Raw genomic sequence first — 20,679 nt, forward strand, 5'->3', positions numbered from 1 at the left:
GTTGACATTCATGGTGAAAATAAACGACGGTTTTGCATCTGTGTACGGACCTTACTGGACGTGTTCGTTTCGGAAGTGATATATTTCCGACAAGAAGCTAATAATTTTATCATGCGAATATCACTAAGTAACTGCTACTTAAACAAACAAATGAGCAAAAACAAATAAATACGTAAAGGTGATAATCATTTAAACCTTAATTTACAGTAACTACAACAGGACAGGAATGGAATATACAATTTAAGCCAAAGGCCAAGCACTGGGACCTATGAGGTCATTCAACGCTGAAGGGGAAATTGAGAGTAGAAAGGCTTGAAAGGCGTGACAGGAGGAAAACCTCGCAGTTGCACTATGAAACAAGTTTTATGAGAGGGTGGATAGCAAGATGGAGGAGAGCAAATATGAACGGAGGTACAGTACAAGGAATGAAAGGGTTGCAGCTATAGGGACCGAAGGGACGCCGCAAAGAACCTTAAGTAATGCCTACAGTGCACTGTGTGAGGTGCACTGACAGCACTACCCTACTACGGAGTACAACAGGCAGGGCGAATTCCCCCAGTGGCGGGAGTTTCGTTATAAGATGAAACCAGGGGAAGGAAAGACGCCAAATGAACGACTGCTAAGAGGTGAAGAAGAAGGCGCGCCCATTCCCTGGCTTTTAAAAACGAGCCTTGTCATCTCTCATAAAATTACCGAATAAAAATGCCCCAAAAATCTTAATACGTGTACTACATAGGACAACTGAACGATGAGTCGTATGGAAGGCTATAAGCAAAACATTGGTGCCAGGTGACTGAACCTGTATTTTAGGCCTTCGTATGTTGTCTTTTGACTTTTTTTTTATTCCTTCTTGCACTCGCATCGAATTCGAATAAAAATATCCACAAAACATAATTTAATGTTAGCAATAATCTGAAAAATGTAAAAGGGAACAGTGACGTCAGCAATCCTAACAAAGGAAGCAAAATGGCTGGTTAGTCAGCCCAGAACAAGTAAAACGCGGGCGGCAAAATTTTCTGATACTCGCCTTACATGTCCGTCATTCACGCGTCTCTACTTTAAGGTATTCGATACAACAGGTGAAACAACACCGGGACATCCCCAGTCACGTAAACACCTGTGGCATGAAAGAAGACCGATTACAAATCCATTTCCCGTCACGCAAGCAGCTTAATTGTTGAAGCCTATTCAATAGTTAACCATACAAAGCGGGAACATGCAGAAGATGGAATATCACAGTTTAAATAATGGGACAAAGGCATACAGTAGCCTCACATATGCAGCTGCTGTAAGTACCCCTGTACGGGAAGAGATATTAATCTTTACGGTAATTTTCATCCAGCATAAACAAAGGACGTATTTCCTTTCGAACATTACTGTCTAAAGACCGATTTCTTTCCTTATGTGTTTCAACGTAGTGTTACATTTAAACTGAACATAATATGAACAGTTCTTTCAGCTGACTGAACCTTCCATAATAGCAAGTGAAAGAACAAAGAATGCGACCATTTTTTTTCATCATTATATGAATCAACAAGAGCAAAGGAATAAAAAAAAAAAAAACTGATCAAATCTTAAATTTGGCTTGTGTGAATGATACAGTTCACAATACCATAAGCAAATTTTCACTATAACTCCAAAACATTCCAACGTTTACAAATATACTGAAACTAAACGCAAGGCATGAAAGTATTTAATATACACAGTATTGCAAAATAGGCGGGAGGGGGCGGGGGGGGGAGCTAAAATGTCATCTTAAAAGGAAAGAAAAGATTACGTGAAATATTGAAGCCTTTTTCTGTATTATTAACGGCAGTTTTGTTATTATTACTGCCGTGCAACCAAGAATGAATTCATGACAGCAGATGTACAGACGTTTTCAAACGAATCCCTTCAACATATAAAAGAAAAGTAAAACTGAGACCAAGCACACCAAGTGGTAATTATATGCACGAGCAGACACGTTGAAGACCAAGGAATGAGCGAGGGCACTGCCACATGCCTGCCATCTAGCAGAGAACTATGAAACTGTCACAATCGTGTTTTCTGCAACTACCACTAGATGGCAGCATCAGTCAAGTCGAGATCGGGAACCATGGAAACTCTGCGACGGGGGTTTGCGCCGAGGAAACAAGGGGGTGGCCCCGTAAGAGAGAGAGAGAGAGAGAGAGAGAGAGAGAGAGAGAGAGAGAGAGAGAGAGAGAGAGAGAGAGAATGTATGCGTTATGCAAACTACACATTTCCCCTTTAATTTTAAAGATTCAACTGTAGCGCTGACACGAGGAATAAAGTGTCTGCATGTATCAACATTAAAGAAAAAGTTTTGTATGAGCGATGCAGAAATAAATGGTGAAATCAAAATGGCGGCAGCACTGGGTCACGTGTAGTCGACAATGGTGAGTTATAGACGCTTCTTCAGGGGGAGAGAGAGAGAAGGACGCAGATAGATTGTATAATTGAAATTACAACAAATTTAAACAATCAATCACAATGTGGGGTGCGCGAACATACATTTTCTTCATTATTTGAAACAAAACCAAAATTCACGTAAATTTTTTCGAAAGTACCGAAAATCATCAATTACTCCTGGCAATTAACCTGTCACCGATATTACGATCGTTTACCCATAAGTTATTTAGAAGTAAGTGATCATACGCAAGCAGAAACGAGTAAAACAATCACAAACAACCAAGAAAATAAAATCAACGTAACATGAACTTCGCCTTCAAATCTACTGCTACAGACGGCTGGCAGTTTATCATCCCGAATGTTTATTCCAATTAAAAGCAAATAAATCGATATATCTATCATCTATCAAACGGCAATAACTCTTAAGAGTACGGTACGAATTCGAGTCCACGACAATGAAAATTCTGATGACTTACATTCTTCCTTCGGGCAGAGAGGTAACACAAATTTACATATTAACGAGGAATCAAAAAACAATACTTCAGGCAACTGCATATTCCATACGTACCCAACCCCCAAGTTGGAAATAACGCAGTTCGTAGAATTCTATTCTAACCAGTTTACGAATTTCGAAAAAGGTTGAAATGATATCATTTCTCGCTCGGTCTGAATTTATGATGACTTTCCATGAATGTGGTGTTTCTATTTTTTTTTTTTTTTCAAGGAAAATAAACAAAATAAAAATTTCTATTTACTGCCAAATTTTCTACATTTTCTTTTCTTTCCAATTCTTTTTCTTTCAGCATTACTTTCTACTCGCTTTAAACGAGGCAGCGCTTTTTAAGGACGCGGAAATGGGAACGGGACATCGCTTCTGACGTCGTTGAAAAGGAAATGAAACAAAGGGAGATACAATAAGACTAATTGTTTGCAATAAAGTTATTAAGTCAATTTTTAAGTAAAAAAAAAAAAAAAATACCGACATTCTCTCTCTCTCCCATCCCCCATCCCCCTCTTTCAAGCAAATAAAACGGTATCGAACAGTGCGTATTGTCAAAACAGCAGCCTGGAATTCAAACGGTAATTGGCAAGAGATAAATGCCTTCTGCTGTACTGAACGTAGGCAGGCAGCAGAGGGTACATTTAAATAAAGACAATTATGATTGCCAGTATCACTGCAATTTGAAACGTTTTCACTCAAAAAAATAAGCTCCACAGCTATGCATTTTTTTATTATTATTATTATTATTCAATGCACTTACTACTACTGAAACAAATTCTGCTGTTAAAAAAAGTTTTGCTGAGGCAGAAATTCCACTCAAAAAAAAAAAAAAACTGGGCCAATACTATAAATAAAGCACTTGGGACAACTAGCTGCGCTATGGAATCCATGACATAAAAAGCTTGGTTGTCAAGCTTGTGTGTATGATAAATGCAATTCGAATTCCGTTCAACCAGGACAACTAGGCAATGCATGAAAAAGGGCCAACATGCTTCACCCAAAATAAAAGTGTAAACAGAGAATTAAACACAAAAAAATCTAGGTGCCCACAATATAGGCAAAATGACATCATCATTTCCTTTTAGACTTTCGGTAACTAAGTATGCACAGAAAGTGAGACAAAAAATAAAGACCAGAAGGAAACCAAGAACAAGAAACTTCCAATCCCTGCGAAGCTTTCCTGCCGAGCAATTAGACTGGTCTAAATACGATTAAAAAAGATTTTGGAAAGGGTATTATTTCGATGTCGAGATAAGGAAATCCCTGGCTAACAAAGTCAAGGGCACAGCAAGAAGTGTTAATAAAGCTCCCTTCCTCAGTTCTGACAAATCTACCTCTAGACTGACAGACTTTCGATGAATGACGTTGCAATACCTGTATTCATCGACGACTGAAGTTACTCTATTGTTATATATAATTTGAACGAAAAACAAGATTTAAAAATGTTCATGAAAAATTTATTCAATCCTTATACGTACATAAACCTTTGCAAATATTTCTTCCCTTTCATTCGTGAAGAATGCGTAGGAAATGGTACAGGCAGCCCAAGAAACAAGGCCTGGAGAACCTCATTCTAGATATGGACCCATCAAACCAGCTGATAAGATATTAAAGCTGAAACGCGAAGACTGACGGTTGTATTGGAGGAGGGAAGCAAATGGTGACTATGTAGGCTATATACTGCCAGGCTCCCAATAGCACTGGTCAAAGTAACATCCAAATACAACTTAGGAGAGTTGAAGTGAACTGAACCTGGAAGTAATGAATGGGTCATTTTTGCAAGGGTTGGTTTTCCCTTGAACAGCCTAACTTATTCTTTTTGGTCGCGTATCTGCCTGTATCATTTCTGATGTACTACGCAGGGGTCGCGCCTACTTCTAAAGCAAAGTCGTCATACGGTATTTACACAATATAATTGTATAATTGAGGGTTATGATACATACTATGCAAAATTAGGTGGGAGGGTTTCAACACGAAACTCACTGTCTTCGAATAACAGTGAGTTCTAATTTTAAAAAATTTACTGGTTTTGGGCAATCGCTCTAATGAATTTCAAATCAATAAAATAGAAGTTTCTAAATAACTTGATTCTCAAAGGTACCCCACTGAGTTTATAAAGTATCATCTGGAAATCCTGTTTCTAAAGTCTGTTTTAAGAATCACAGGATTAGGTGATTAGACAGACAAGTTTTCCCTGGAAACATGAAAATCAAGTACGCCAATCTCTAGTAATTACCCTGTGGTGATAGAGCACGAGTCTTGACTTGTAAGGACATAAGCAACAGGTATATTGCTCAAAATCTCTTTAACAATGGGGCCTTTTCGAAGGTACGATGCCGTACAACATCTAAACCCTATTTAAATAACTAGATATTTACCACTTGGTGATCCCTCTGATTTATTTTTTCAACTGCATGGAAAACACTTAATGGCAGGAACTTATTTCCTGGGATTAATGCTTCTTAACAGCAGAAAAGAGAAAAGGGAATGGAGTCCCAAAACCAATTTCTAATATTCATTTTAAGCCTTTTTAGCTTGACCATTCCTGGTATTTTATATTTAAGTACATGTAGAGGTAATAAGAAGAAAACTTATTAGAATGAATAACCACCACATGATGAAAAGCTTAGTTTTTAACTGAAAAACAATAAATTTACTTTACCCATTATCCGAGTTCTATCATCAAAATAAATCATGAATAAAAAATTATTCACTGGTAAGTACAGAGTTACCTGAATCAGGTCCCGTTGCTAAGTAACCAATTGGTTCTTAGCCACGTAAAATAAGTCTAATCCTTCGGGCCAGCCCTAGGAGAGCTGTTAATCAGCTCAGTGGTCTGGTAAAACTAAGGTACACTTAACTTTTTCCTGAGGTTTAAAAGGGGTACCACTAATGAAGCACCTGGCAGTCGTGCACTGAAGTTGACAAATAAACTCGCAAGGCACCAAGGTCCTAAATTGTTTCACAAGAAACTAAGGTGAAACAATGCCGACCATCATTCGTCGCTGTTGCAATGTAAATGATGCATCCATTAAGTTTCCCCACATTACTTACATTTCCGGAACAATCGGGGTATTAAGAAACAGAGAAGCAAAGACAAAGAACTCGCTGTATCACTAAGCCTGTATAAATGTCTTGCAATCATCGAGGACACAATAGGCATATACTGATAAAATTCGAACTTCCCTGGGGCATAGGATTTTCAATGATTATCGTCATATTTCAATATAATATTTGATTTATATTTTATAACACTGAAAAAGGCCTTTCCGTTATCTAAATGCTTCTCATCTACCAATTCCTTGCACGGTGTTCACTGGGAATGAAACATATTCAATAGTATTACTTATTCCCGCCAAGAAGCAGCCCGTCATAGGTGGACCCAATAATAATAATAATAATAATAATAATAATAATAATAATAATAATAATAATAATAATAGTAAGAACTAATATATATATATATATATATATATATATATATATATATATATATATATATATATATATATATATATATATATATATATAGACTGTGTGTGATATACATATGCACAGTTAAAAGTTCAGGAGAATTGATTCTTTGATAGATTTTCATTTAGATCTTTCCACCCCGTGAAATTAACATAGATCATTTTCATATTAAACGATGATGTACATCTCTTGCCGAAATAGAAAACTTAAAGAGGTTAAGCTAGTTTTCCATTTTTATCATGGCACTGTTGTTAAAACACGAGGAAGAATATGTCACAGATATATATACAGTATACACATATTTTATAACTTGAGAATTTTTCATCAAGTTTTGTAACAATTCGGCAAAAAAGTCTGCAAAACAAGATATTACACGCAACTATTCACAGACGTAGAAGACATGCCGGCCACAAAACCTTATGTTTTTTGGAAATGCAGATCTGCTTCACCAACAGAGACCGTACACTGTAGCACAGAACAATGTTGTTCAAAATTTAGTAAAATTCGTCCAAATTTCTTCCACAAACACATTACATATATATGTATGTGTGAATATATATGTATGTATGTGTATATATACATACTATACATATATTACATATATACGTATCATAAATATATAAACAAATACATATGTATATTATATATATATATATATATATGTGTGTGTGTGTGTGTGTGTGTGTGTGTGTGTGTGTGTGTGTGTGTGTGTGGTGTGCTCTTCCTCATGTTTTAACAACAATGCCAGCATAAAAATTAATAGCTAGCCTAACCGCAGAAGTTTTCTCCATGGGCAAGGCATGTACCTCATCACCGTTTGTGAAAAATGCTCAAAGTTAAACTGACAGGGTGGAAAGCCTTACATAAAAATCTGCCGAAGAAACAAATCTCGTGAAGGCGGCCACATAACGAGAAAGTAATTAACTGTTCCTTTGACCTAAACGTTACCTTATTATTCAGAGCCTGTCACTGAATAGCGCAGGATCATCTGAAATTTCATACTTAATGATACCTCATTAACCAGTATCATATAAATTTTACGACCTTGTCTTCATTCTCATTTATCTTATAGAAATAACTGAGCTCGCAATGATGAAAGCCCCGTTCACATCATTCACTGAACCACGGGATCCTTCACAAATTCAATAAGATTGTGGTAATCATCAACTGGAAAGCTCATTAAAATAGGCTACATAAAACAGGCATCTGTTCCCATGGTAACCACGGAAATCAAAACAAAGAGCTTTAAAGACTTGCTGCCTAGTCATCTGCAACTCACAATTCCAGTGATACTGAATATATGAATATGGACATCTAGAAAAAAAAACTGCTTATGTATACATAAATGCGTACGTAATTTCAAATATCAAAGTCCCGACAACCGAACTAATGGCACCCTAAGATATAATGAAGATTTATTTTTAATATATTTTTTCTATATTTCTGGGAAACATGAGATCATTGCCTGATTTAAACAAAATTAAAACTCGAATATATTTTTAGCTATGAATGTCATTAGGGCAAGAGTGCTTGGAAAATAATCCGTGAGAGTAACATACACGAATATCGAAGAAAGCTACCTAAGGGTAGATATCAGATGAAAAAGAGCAAACAAGGAACATGTACTCTTCAAGGATAAGGTCTTAGGGTTCAACGGGAAAACAATCACTAGAAGGAAGTGGAACTGGAATGTAGAATTTAGTACAAAGCGCTGGGACCTATAAGGTCATCCAGCCTGAAAGGGAAATTGAGAGTAAAGAAGGTTTTAAAAATGTAACAGCAAGAAGACCTCGCAGTTGCACTATATGAAACAATTGTTAGGAGAGGGTGGAAAGTGAAATACAAGACATAGAATATGAACGGAGGCACGATAAAAGGAATGAAAGGAGTTGCAGCTAACGGCCGAAGGGACGCTGCAGAGAACCTTCAGCAATGCCTGCAGTGTACAGCGTGAGGTGCACTGACGGCACTACCGCCATAACGGGCCCAATGGAAGGAGGAATAAAAGGTGAACATGGCAGGATCATGCGGAGAGTTGTTGATTGTTTAGAATCAGCTGCAGGTCAGAAAACCGAATCGTGTCAAGGTATACAGAAAGATGAATAAGATAGTTGAAGACACTGTGATAAAGAACAAAACACAGGATGAGAAATACTGAATTACAAAGTATAACTTCAGAGAGTAACGTATGGATTAAAAAGTCTCAATAGGTGGAAGTAAATGTTGACACGGGGTAATGAGAAAATATATTTTCGAATCAAATAGGCAAAAATCTGAAGACAATGATGTTCTGTGTCAGAATCATCCTAAAGGGTTGCTGAATATAAATGTACGAGATAGAAGAGAAGCAGATCTGAAAGAAGCACGACCCACCTTGTATGGGGGTTCAAACCTGGTTGAGATCTGAAACTTAAGCTTGCATTTAATTGCCAATTACAGTAATATCCATGAATATATGAGGTGAAAAAATTATTCTGATTTGACATTTATACCACATGCAAGAGAGTTTTCTACGAAATATTTACTGATGTGTCAAAAAAGGTTATTTTTCATAAACATTCATTTACATAAACATTCACATATAGCGAGAAAAAGTGATTTACAGTGACCTCTACTTAAGACTTGTATTTGATAACGTTGTGAGTTCAAGATCTGCATGAGGGCTGAAATTTATTCTCTCCTTTAATTACCAGTTATATCCTTTATACCACGTGGAAAAAGTTATTTACAAAGTCATCTATACTGGCATGCAAGACAACTTCTTATGAAAGTATGTTCGAGGCTGAGAGCAGGTGGGAACATACAGTACGTGGATCTGACTTCTGAGTGGGAGAATTGTATTTTCCCCGGCATGTGGTCAGTTATACTGTGGTTAAAACTAAAACCATCTTAGATGCGAATTCATACCTGCTTTCATTTAACTGCCAGTTACATTAATGGTCAGCCAATTATATGCATCACGAAAAAAATAATCTAACGTGTCACTTACTGATGCGCCAGACAGCTTTCTTTTAAAGTAAGTTTCAGCTCAACAACTGGTACCCCAAGTCTGCAACGCCAACTTCCAGCCTGACGTACAGCTAATGCTGATGCTCACTTTCTATAACTTAAAGCATTTTTGATAAGATTTCAAATTACCTTGGAGAAAAACTGATAACTCTCCTTTAATCTCCGGTTAAAGTTTGTGTGTGTGTGTGTGTGTGTGTGAGAGAGAGAGAGAGAGAGAGAGAGAGAGAGAGAGAGAGAGAGAGAGAGAGAGAGAGCGTGCTGTATATTTTCCTATAGAATTGTTGGCAAAATTCTCCATCTAGTCAGGACAAACTTGGCAACACATCAAAGGAAGAGAGTATCTTCCGGATAAGGAAACTCGCTAAAGTAGCAAATAAGAAAAAATGGAGCGGATTCATTCCAGAAATTAAAGGCATGACTTCCGTCATCTATTAGAGACAACGCAAATATATGACAGTGTGTGTTCGCCTGTCCTGAACGATACGCTTCAGGGGAACTCGCATCTTGGTCACGAAAGAACCCCAAGAGTAAGCAGTGATGATAATGAGGCCATATTTAAATTGTTCAGTATTACAGTTATGTTTTTTACATTTGAGTGCCAACTTCTCGGAGCTGAGCATGTAAATGCTGGTATTTCAGTGTTGGAAATGCAAAGTTCCTTATTGCTACATATGCTGGCTTTTCCCGAGCATTGCAATGTTTACAGAAAAAAAAAATACTATGGTAGCACGACATTTTCGTAAAACGCTTCCCAATCATGTATTTGTAGAAATTACAAAATCAATTCTGTCTTAGTACGTTTTAAAATATCTATACCAGGTACACAGGCCAGATATCAAATCAATCATTGATTAATATGGAAAACCTCACTCAAATCGGATTGTGATCTAGTTTTCTATATGTTTACTAATAAAAGTAACTATAATGACAGCGATTGTGGCTTGCCTTGTAGAGTTGTAATAACTTATGAGAAAAAATCTCATTGTTCACCCTTTGGGCTTTGATTACATCAGAGGTCAATTTAAATGAAAATTCTTTTTTTTTTTTTTTTCAATCATTCCCATCATAACGTTTAAAGGTTACATTGGAACTTTAACATTTTCTGAGGACGAGAAGGAAATGGCATGTAAATTTTTCATGGATAAGAGTTTTTTTTTTTAATAAACAGATTGGTGATCAATATAATTTCTCAAGAGTAAATGTCGGAATAATTTTAATAATTAAAGAAATGGGTTGTCTAATTCAACTTAAATTCTTGAAACCGAGTGATTTCTCTCTCTCTCTCTCTCTCTCTCTCTCTCTCTCTCTCTCTCTCTCTCTCTCTCTCTCTCTCTCTAATATCAAAACTTCTAATTGGAATGGGAGTTTGGATATCGTTATAACAAAAAACCACGAGCTCTTAATTTTCTTATAGTCACCCTTGGAAAACTATGGGCATTGCTGATACGTTTTCTCTAAAGGATGCAAAAGAAAACGGATATAATTTACATAATAAGGGTAACAATATAAAAATGGTATTGGCCTCACCTCTCACTGTTTTCAAGATTACTTTTGAATTACGAAAAATAAATTGCTACCAAATATAAAAATACAGTACATTACCTTTACTGACTATTAAAATTACCTCTACTTGTCCAAAATCGGTTTGTAAAATGACATTAAAAACCAACACTACTAAAACTGGTCGGGTAGTTAAATGGCATTCGGGTCGTTTCGGCCGTAAGTCATTTAGGCCGTAAGCACGTTTACGTGCAAAATGGGCGCCGTGTTTAGTACCAGCCCCTTGGGGATGTACGTAAAACATGAAATAATAATGGTAAATACCATAAACATACCGGTAAATACCATAAACATAACGTTTTACATTGTTTTGGATGTTACGGCCTAAGTGACTTACGGCCGAGACGACCAGGACCGGTTAAATGTATGGCTCCGATTGACTTGTCACAAAGTCACCCGAAGAGCATACCAAAGTTGTATCAACATTACTGGGAACAATGTCCAAGTCAATATAAAAAAAATTCACCTTTTCTTGCTTGGAAAATTTAACATTATTCCTATTCATAAAAATACACGATTTGTTAGCGCTGTCCTTTGCTCAATTTTTAAGAAAGCTCTAGTAAAGATTATTTTTTCTTACTGATGAGACTGAGAATACTATACTCCCACTACAATCTCACATTCAGTGGATATTTTACCAACAAGAATATTGGATGGCCATGATCAAGCCACTGGCACCCTTATTACCCAAGCTGTATAGGAAGTTTTTCTTATTTCTTAGGTAGAATTACTACCGCTGGGTTGTTATGGTTTAGATATTCTTCACTTTTTACACAATTTAATGAACATATACCATAAATAAAATAAAATGAAAACAGAAAACTGAGTCTACCAATTCTATACATGCCACTACGCTGATTTATCATATTCCCAAAACTAACAGGCGATAGACAAAGAAAAGTTTCACTTGCAGAACTTTGTGTTCATATTATAAGGTCAATTTTCTTTGCAAAGTACCACGGGGCAATAAAAACTGTTACCTCTAAATATCTACATTAACCATTAAAGAAAATGTGGGAGACAAATAAAACTTCGCTATCCAGTTGAGGTCCCGAATAAACGCTTAAAATATTGGAGGAAAATTATTGTCTGATCATGTTTTGAGAGTATTTCCATAACGTAACGCTTAAAATATTGGAGGAAAATTATTGTCCTTCAAGCGTGTGCAAGATTCTTAACACAGAATTGGTGAAGTAAATTAATCGTAGACATATTTAGCAAACTTAATGGTTCAGAGTCGGCAGTATCCCCGATTACAGAAGAAAAATATCATCATTGTCAGTAAATATAGCAAAGGAGATTTTCGGCAAATTTCAAAAATATCTCTTTTAATAATTTGTATGCAAAAGACACCCATCCCCCTTTCATAGATGATAAAAGCTTTTATAGTTACTGTGGTGTAAATAAGCTGGAATAATCCCAAAGAAAGGTCATAACCTCATCTTAAGCGATAATACACACAACTTACTTTTCAGATAGAAAGAGATATATATGGATAGATAATTAGATAGAAATAAAATCCTACTATAGAGCATGACTTTACACTATTCCCCACAGCAATCATGATTTTATACGCTATCACATTACGTATATCCCCAAAGCAGATGTCTCTTTTGCATAATCTTGATCCTTAGAAGCGCTACTAAATCCTAAGTCATCAATAGTTATTTACAAGCAAGATATGAATCTTAGCTCCCTTTAAAAAGTACTCAGAGATCGTAGGTTACCAAAAACAAGTCCCCAAAAATCATGAAATATAATATGAGGACGTCAAGTTTCGCAATGACAGCAACAGGGTGAGCGAGTTCACTCGACCTCTAATTCAAGCCTGCAAACACACATAAAAACATAAAAAATAGTTTCCCCCTGTTTTCTCAGCTACGGAAAAAGCATCTCGTCTACAACGCAAACATTTGAGTTGTGTACTTCTCAAATTCATATGTCCTGTTTTAACAACGGTTGTATACTGTATTCATTAAAATATCTTTTCTAATTTTAAAAATTACAATTACGGGCACATGAAACTCGTGTTTATTAGCTTTTTATTCATTTTTTTACCAGACTCCTACGAAAAGTAGCCTAATTACGATTCGTGAAACCCAAAATTCCTTCGTAAGCCTAATATAGAAACCCATGATCGAGAAAGTACTCCATGGGCCCATCGAAACACCACTGTTTAAATTATAAGAATTTCGTAATATCGAGTTCGTCTAAGAGTTTTCTTTCAATAGCCTACACTTGTTTACTACCTTATATTAGCTCTTCGTTGGAAGAGTCGGTAAAGCTGTGGACTAGCACTCGCTAGGCCCGAGTTCGAGTCTCCGGCCGGCTGATGAAGAGTCAGAGGAATTTATTTCTGGTGATAGAAATTCATTTCTCGCTATAATGTGGCTCGGATTCCACAATAAACTGTAGGTCCCGTTGCTAAGTAACCAATTGGTTCTTAGCCACGTAAAATAAGTCTAATCCTTCGGGCCAGCCCTAGGAGAGCTGTTAATCAGCTCATTGGTCTGGTAAAACTAAGGTATACTTAACTTTTTTTTACAACCTTATTACCCTACTGTGCTATCCTGCTTTCGAGATGACAATGTTATTCTTTCCCAGCCAAACAGAATATTAACAGTATGAGATTGTTTTTAAGAATTCGCGGTAAGAAAAATTACTACCACTGACTACTAGAAATTTAAGTAAGCATTAAACACTCTACGTGGGTAACAAGAACTATGCAACTAAAGATATATCATGGAAAATTTACGTTTTGAAGTTTATAGAAAAATGCACTATAGGAAAAAAGGTAATAAACTAAGAGTGTGAGAAGCGAAATATAGACGTCTCAAGAACTAAAGTGGACTCATGAGATCTTGGGTAACACATGGAAGCGGAGCACGAGATCTTTATACAAATATACGTCTATAATAGCTGTGGTCCTCATATAAGGGCTAAATAGACTTCATGGCCTTTACAAGGGTGAAGATGTTGACGACGTCTAACACGCGTATATTTCAAGAAAATTTCTTTTGTATTTATAGACAGTTTTTTTTTTTTCAACAGTTCTCCTAGGCAAAACATGTTGAAGCATAAAGTACCACTGTCGCTCCCCAACAATAAACGTAAGGATTTCGAAATGTGTTCCTAACTTGTCACATTTATTGTGGCTAAGACTGGTACATTTTTGCGTGCGCTATTACAGTACTGTATAAATAACAAAAAGATCTCACAGGATATTCTATCGCCAGTCTTCTGTAGCTTTTGGCTTCCTTCCCATCCATTTATAAAAAGAAGCAAGAGATACCAAAAGAAAATTGAACGAGTAAGGATCAGAGCCCAATGGGAAACCAAAGTTCAAGCCGCGGCATTTTGTTGTGATGTAATAAATCATGAACGTGGTTAAGTAATCAACTTCGCTGCCCAATGGCTTATGCAGTAAACATACTAAGTTCAAATAATATATTGAATTTATTTAGTGAACCTGTTTCCAACATTGGTTAAACACCAATTAAAGGCATGAAGTGGAAAAAAAAAATGTGAACGGCCCGCGTTCTGGTCATGTTAAACTAATGTTTCCTTTTCTTAATTTAAATGAGGATTAAGACCACACTATCACTATCTAATCCCCTAAGGCCCTATGTTTTTTAATTGCTATAATTGTTCTTACAAAGGTTGTTTGAAGCTGCTATCTGTATTTCTACATGTAATGCTGGAAGACTTAACGTCAATCGCAATATATTCTTCGAAGGACTGTGAATTACCTTAGGAGTGGTTAAACAAAACGAGCTTCAGAATGTCCCTTAGAGACTAGTTTCTCCATCTATAAGTTTTACAATAACATCACAATTCCATATTTTTAAGGTTCAGTCAGGCTTAGCTGCATGATATTTGAACTTGAAGATCCTTATAACTCTCAATGTTCATCATTCTTTATGTTATATTAAAGACTAGATTCTGAGGAGTTCACATATAAATTTAAATTTGAGGGGTACAATTACAGGGCACAGCCTGAAAAATAGATTGTTCGATTTTCACCATAAAATTTAAGATGGGTCTCTTCATTTAAAAGGGAGGTATTTTTATTATAAATGGCTATGACAGAACTGTGCACAGAATTATCGTTAGACTAACTCTTCAAAATCTATAATGTAAGGCAATATTCTCTAAAGGGTTCTCTCAAGTTGCTGCTCATTGGTCCTTATACACATGCAAATGCAGTCAAGGCCAAATGTAGTGGACTGAATACTTGTAACCTCCACGTATTCGCAAGCACAAACTTACTGAAACTTACTAAACCACGTCTTAAACTTTCTGAAAGCTACTGATTTCCACATAGGATGATTATGAGTCGTCATTTATTATATGCATATTGTCCCATGTCAGTGAATATATATTATATCCTAACTTCAGTTTATTGGAAAATCTACTTACATTTTTTTATGTAATTTTTAAACAATCACTCGGCACTTATTCGAATTACATTGTTTTATTTTGCCCTTACGATATGTAGAGCTACCGTTTCTTGGAACAAAATAACCTTTTCAGGAATCATAAGTATGAACAGTTATCTCATAAAGGTACACTTTCGTCTATCGAATTCCAATATCGGTTCTCACTGGACACAATGATACGCAGACTTGAGCTACCAATATTCTAAGTCCTCATACCATAATTTGGTATTACCGGCAGTCACACCGTGCATTTCGTTCTAAACGAACTTCACTGTACTTCCATCTGCGATACATGAGTGTTAATACTGTGACGGTCTCCCTATACCTTAAACCCTGTTTTACTCATTTAATAATCATTTATTAATCATTCTGTAGTCTCAGTTATTTTTTCTTTGCTTTTAAATATGCGTCCTGACAGACAACTTGAGCTCTCACGTAATTTTACGCCTGCAATAATTCTATCTTTTCTTATGGTAAGTAGCAAACGCATACAAAGCAGCACTAAAAGATAATACCATTTCGTTCGTCTTGTTCTAGACTGTTTTTCACCATTACTGATGCAATATCTCCAAAGAACACAACTAATGGTGCATAAAATATGTGCGATTACAAACACACACACATACACACACCGGTATATATATATGTATGTACTAGCAAAAAGGTGAATTTCACAAATACCAAATAAAACCAACCAAATAAATCAGATATTCAGTAAGACCGAACTGATAGGCAACATAGGGAAGCCCATGTTGATGTGGAGTCCACGTCAAGATTATAAGCCTCTAAAGTCCCCCAAAGGCCTGATAGAGGGTATTCTAAGGAACTTCTCAGAAAATTACCAAAAGGAAACTTGCAATCAGTTAGAAGGGGGTCCCTGGAGAAAGTTTGGCTGAATCTTTCCCGACCTTTTTGTTAAATCAATACCTCTCCCCGACGACGGTAACCATTCTGTTCTTGATCATTATTTTCCTGTCTGTCTGTCTGTCTGTCCAGTGTTATGTAACGTATTACAACAGAATTGATGAGTCAAAAAAAAAAAAATCAATTTACCCAATTCATGATAAATGACGTACGATTTTTCCATGCCATTAAACTAACATGTGCCATAAATAATTATCTCTCCAATTGTAGCCTAATACAAAAAAAAAAAAAAAAAAAAAAAAAAAAAAAAAAAAATAGAGGGAAAAATTTAATTCTAGTCATTCCGCAACAGTGGGTGGATATTTGAATTTCTGATGGCTGGAATAAGTGATACATAGCAAACTAAAAGCATTAGACAATTCCTATATCTAACACTCCACAATGTTCCACACTGCATATTATGCAGGGAGTCGTTTTTTATGTAAATATTCTCTATGTAGCCATTGTTAGCACACACGTCTGAACTTGCTCGTGCGCACACGCACACCCGAAAATGCCTACATATGTACATGCACAAACATATACACATATATACATATCTATAAATATATACTTACATATATATATATATATATATATATATATATATATATATATATATATATATATATATATACACACCAGTATAAGACCATTGTTCTAATATGAAAAAACCACTGAAAAAATGTTGACTATAAAGTGAAATTTCGTTGGGAAAGCAATGCACCATGTTTCACAATAAAACTGCGCCAGGTAAGTTGTTGACACTTTAGGAAAGAAAACTCCCTTAAATGGTACATACGCCTCTCTAAGAACTTGAGTATTAAAAAGAAAAATTTACAGCTATGGCTGCTCTGTAGTGAGATAACCACTAATGTTTAGGTTTACACACCTTGCAGATCCACAAATTTAACTGTATCTGTCAATAAAATGAGGCATACTTTGCGAACAATTTTGAAAATCTACATTCATTTTGATACAGAGCATATGAGAACAAATTTATGATAACACAAATGTTTACAGGACTAGACAGATGTTACGTTACTGTAGCCAGTGTGTCAGAGAGGCGTAAGACAAGAAAGGAATAACTATTATAGTAAGAGGATAGTGAAGCCTTTCCAAACATGTAAATAATTCTATGTGTTTGAAATACTGGGTGGCAGAACAGAAACAGAGACAACCAGGGTAAATTATCCCGCAGAGGAAAACACTCTGCAAAAGAAAATGCCTAAAGGGGTACTGGATCTTTGAACCAAAGGGTCACAGAAAAAGGGAGGGAGCAGATGGTAAAAATGTTGAAAAAATAACTGTTCTCTCTCTCTCTCTCTCTCTCTCTCTCTCTCTCTCTCTCTCTCTCTCTCTCTCTCTATATATATATATATATATATATATATATATATATATATATATATATATATGTGTGTAATTGTAATAGCCACAATGCCCTCTTAACTTCTCGAATTCTTAGTGCTTTTTTGGATATTCTTGTCACTACAAAGCCATAAAGGAGGTCACGTTGCCTCCTTGTCATTATGGTGACACGGGTTCGTTTCCCGCGACAGGACATCCAAGCCACTTCAATTTCTTGCACTTGGATCTTTACGGCCTTGTAGTGACAAGCATGTCCTAAAAAGCGCAAAGAATTCGAGAAGTTAAGAGGGCATTGTGGCTATTACAATTACATATGTATCTGGTAAAATTGACCAGTAGATTCTACATATATATACTGTGTATATATATATATATTATATAAGATATATGTTTGTGTGTTGTTGTTGTATGTCATGTGTGCGTGTGGGTGGGTAACATGCATTCACGAAGAGCGTAAAGCTGACAAAATGAAAAAGTACTACATGGCCGATAAAGAGATCTTCGGAATTTTTCAGCATAATTTCAAAAATCTTCTGCAACAGACATCCTATTAAAGACACTATCTGAAACTTTTCCTAGAGCAAACATTATGTAGTTTACTGTAATATTCTTCCCCCGCTTCACAAATTTACTTTCCTACAAGTTTTCCCTATAAATCAAACACTGGATCAAGAACAACCGATAGCGCTTCTTTACAGTATACATTCCCCATGATCTGTTCTGGTATATGGGATAAAATTTTGAAAACAAAACGAGATTTCACGATGGATTTGCTTACTGATTATGGTAACATCAAGAAAACGTAAAAAATGCGCCGGAGTTTCTTCGGCGCAATCGAGTTTTCTGCACAGCCGCTACAGCGTATAATCAAGGCCACCGAAAATGGATCTATCTTTTGGCGGTCTCGGTATAATGCTGTATGAGCAGCGGCCCAAGAAACTTTAACCACGGACTGGTGGTGGCCTATCCTATAACGTTGCCAGAAGCACGATTATGGCTTACTTTAACTTTAAATAAATTGAAAACGCTCAGGCTAGAGGGCTGCAATTTGGTAGGTTTGATGATTGGAGGGCGGATGATCAACATACCAATTTGCAGCCCTCTAGCCTGAGTTATTTTTAAGATATGAGGGCGGACAGAAAAACCGACGGACGGAGATACAAATCCGGCACAACAGTTTTCTTTTACAGAAAACTAACTAGAAGGAAGCATGGCAAAGATTTTATCTGTTTCGTGCAAGACCTTTCGGGAAAATGAATTACGGAAAATGCTACACGACTGATGGATCTGAAACTTATTAATTCCATGAGTAAAGAGGAGAGGGATGTTAAAATAATAAAGTTTTCATGTAGATTCCTCACTCAGAGCCAGACTATCGACTCCAAGTGTGGACCATATTCCGCTATCCCTAGATAAATTACCAAAGTTTATTCATGTACGCATTTGAAAACAAAAGAAAAGGGGGTAATTTCATGTGATAGCAAACGGTGTTTATAAAATTCAGATGTAAAATGGACAGCCCTATCATCCTTGTGTAGCGATTCTGCATATGAATTACTTTTATCATAAATAATCCTAATTAACCCTAATGAACATAAAAACATCGCTGGGATAAGATAAAAATGACGCCTACCCTTCGTAATTCTTTTTAAGAGAATTTCAATTTTATCTTTACCAATTTAAACAATCCTATACCAAGCACCGAATATTCACTGTATATAAATATCTCACTTCTTCGGTATTTTGCAACCGTTGGTTATCTTAACTGTCAACATAAATAGATTACCAACTAATCTACGCTTACAAGGTAGAGGATTTCCTCTCAGTCCCCAAACAACGACTGAAAAGCTTGCTTAAAAGCAGTTAAAATTTTCTTTCCTGGCATCAACGACAGTCTAAAAGATTATATGGCGACAAAATTAAATTCCATAAGTGAATAATTAATAATAATCATTTTACTCCCAAAATCCACTGGTTTTATTCGCAAAGACGTTTATCAGAGAAACAGATATCTCAAAAACCATATAAGCAACTAAATAACCCACTACACAAGGTGAAGTAAAGCCTAGGTGGAATTCAACGTACAGCATCCCACAAAGTCCAAATGAACATAAAATACGGGTAAAGCACGAACGTAGGAACTCTGCTATGATAATCACGTGATTATCACCGATTACAATACAGACTCGAGTGCATCTGACTGTCGATTCAAGTGTTACTTGTCTGAACCTTCCCAAATAAAAAAGGCATATGATACATATGTGTTTGTTCCATGGGTCGTTGAAAGTGGAAGCAACAGATTAGAACTTCATTGTACTTTTTTTTTTAACAGAATTAATATTCTGTATTAACGCAGATAGTTGTACCTTAACCGATTCTATATCTCTCAGTCCCCAGTCAATTTTCCGTAATAAAAACACTGTTTTTTACTAACAATTAAACTTACGTCCATTTTCTTTGATTTACTTAGTTATCCTACTGCAGTATTTACTGGTTTGACATTTATGACTGTCAGTAATACATACATACATACAATTATACATACAGACACACATATACATACATACAGACATATATATACATATATAATACATATTTATATATGTCAATGTGTGTCTTTCTCCACAAGCTAAGGGTTAGAACAATCGATTGTGGGACTGGAAAATTGGATAAAAGCCCCTGGAAAAATGTCTCATAAGTATGGTACGATGATAAAAGACTCTACCTAATTGCCTGATAAATTGAAAAGGTCTTCAGTTAATGGGGAATCAAAAAGTTGAAGAAGTAGAAGAGACATCAGTAGATTCCAAAAGAGCTGTGTGATCGAAGACTGCAAAGCGCTTAACATTCTTCAGTAGTGGGAATCTACTGTAAATAAAAAAAAAATGAAATATCAGGGAAGGTATCAGTAAAATAATTCAAAAGAATTGTCTTCATAGAGCTGGGAATACTGACCAAATTATTAGGGAAGAAAGCCAAGTTTTTTTTTATACAAACTAAAAATGAGGTACT

General features: G+C 36.0%; 1 protein-coding gene across 1 annotated transcript in view; it reads right to left on the reverse strand.

Moving 5' to 3' along the window:
- The window catches only part of Alk (Anaplastic lymphoma kinase), a 1,114,821-nt gene that overhangs the window by 602,589 nt on the left and 491,553 nt on the right, over positions 1-20,679 (reverse strand). The gene's annotated exons all lie outside the window — the stretch shown is intronic.

Source organism: Macrobrachium rosenbergii, chromosome 12, assembly GCF_040412425.1.
Source record: "Macrobrachium rosenbergii isolate ZJJX-2024 chromosome 12, ASM4041242v1, whole genome shotgun sequence".
Lineage (NCBI taxonomy): Eukaryota > Metazoa > Arthropoda > Malacostraca > Decapoda > Palaemonidae > Macrobrachium > Macrobrachium rosenbergii.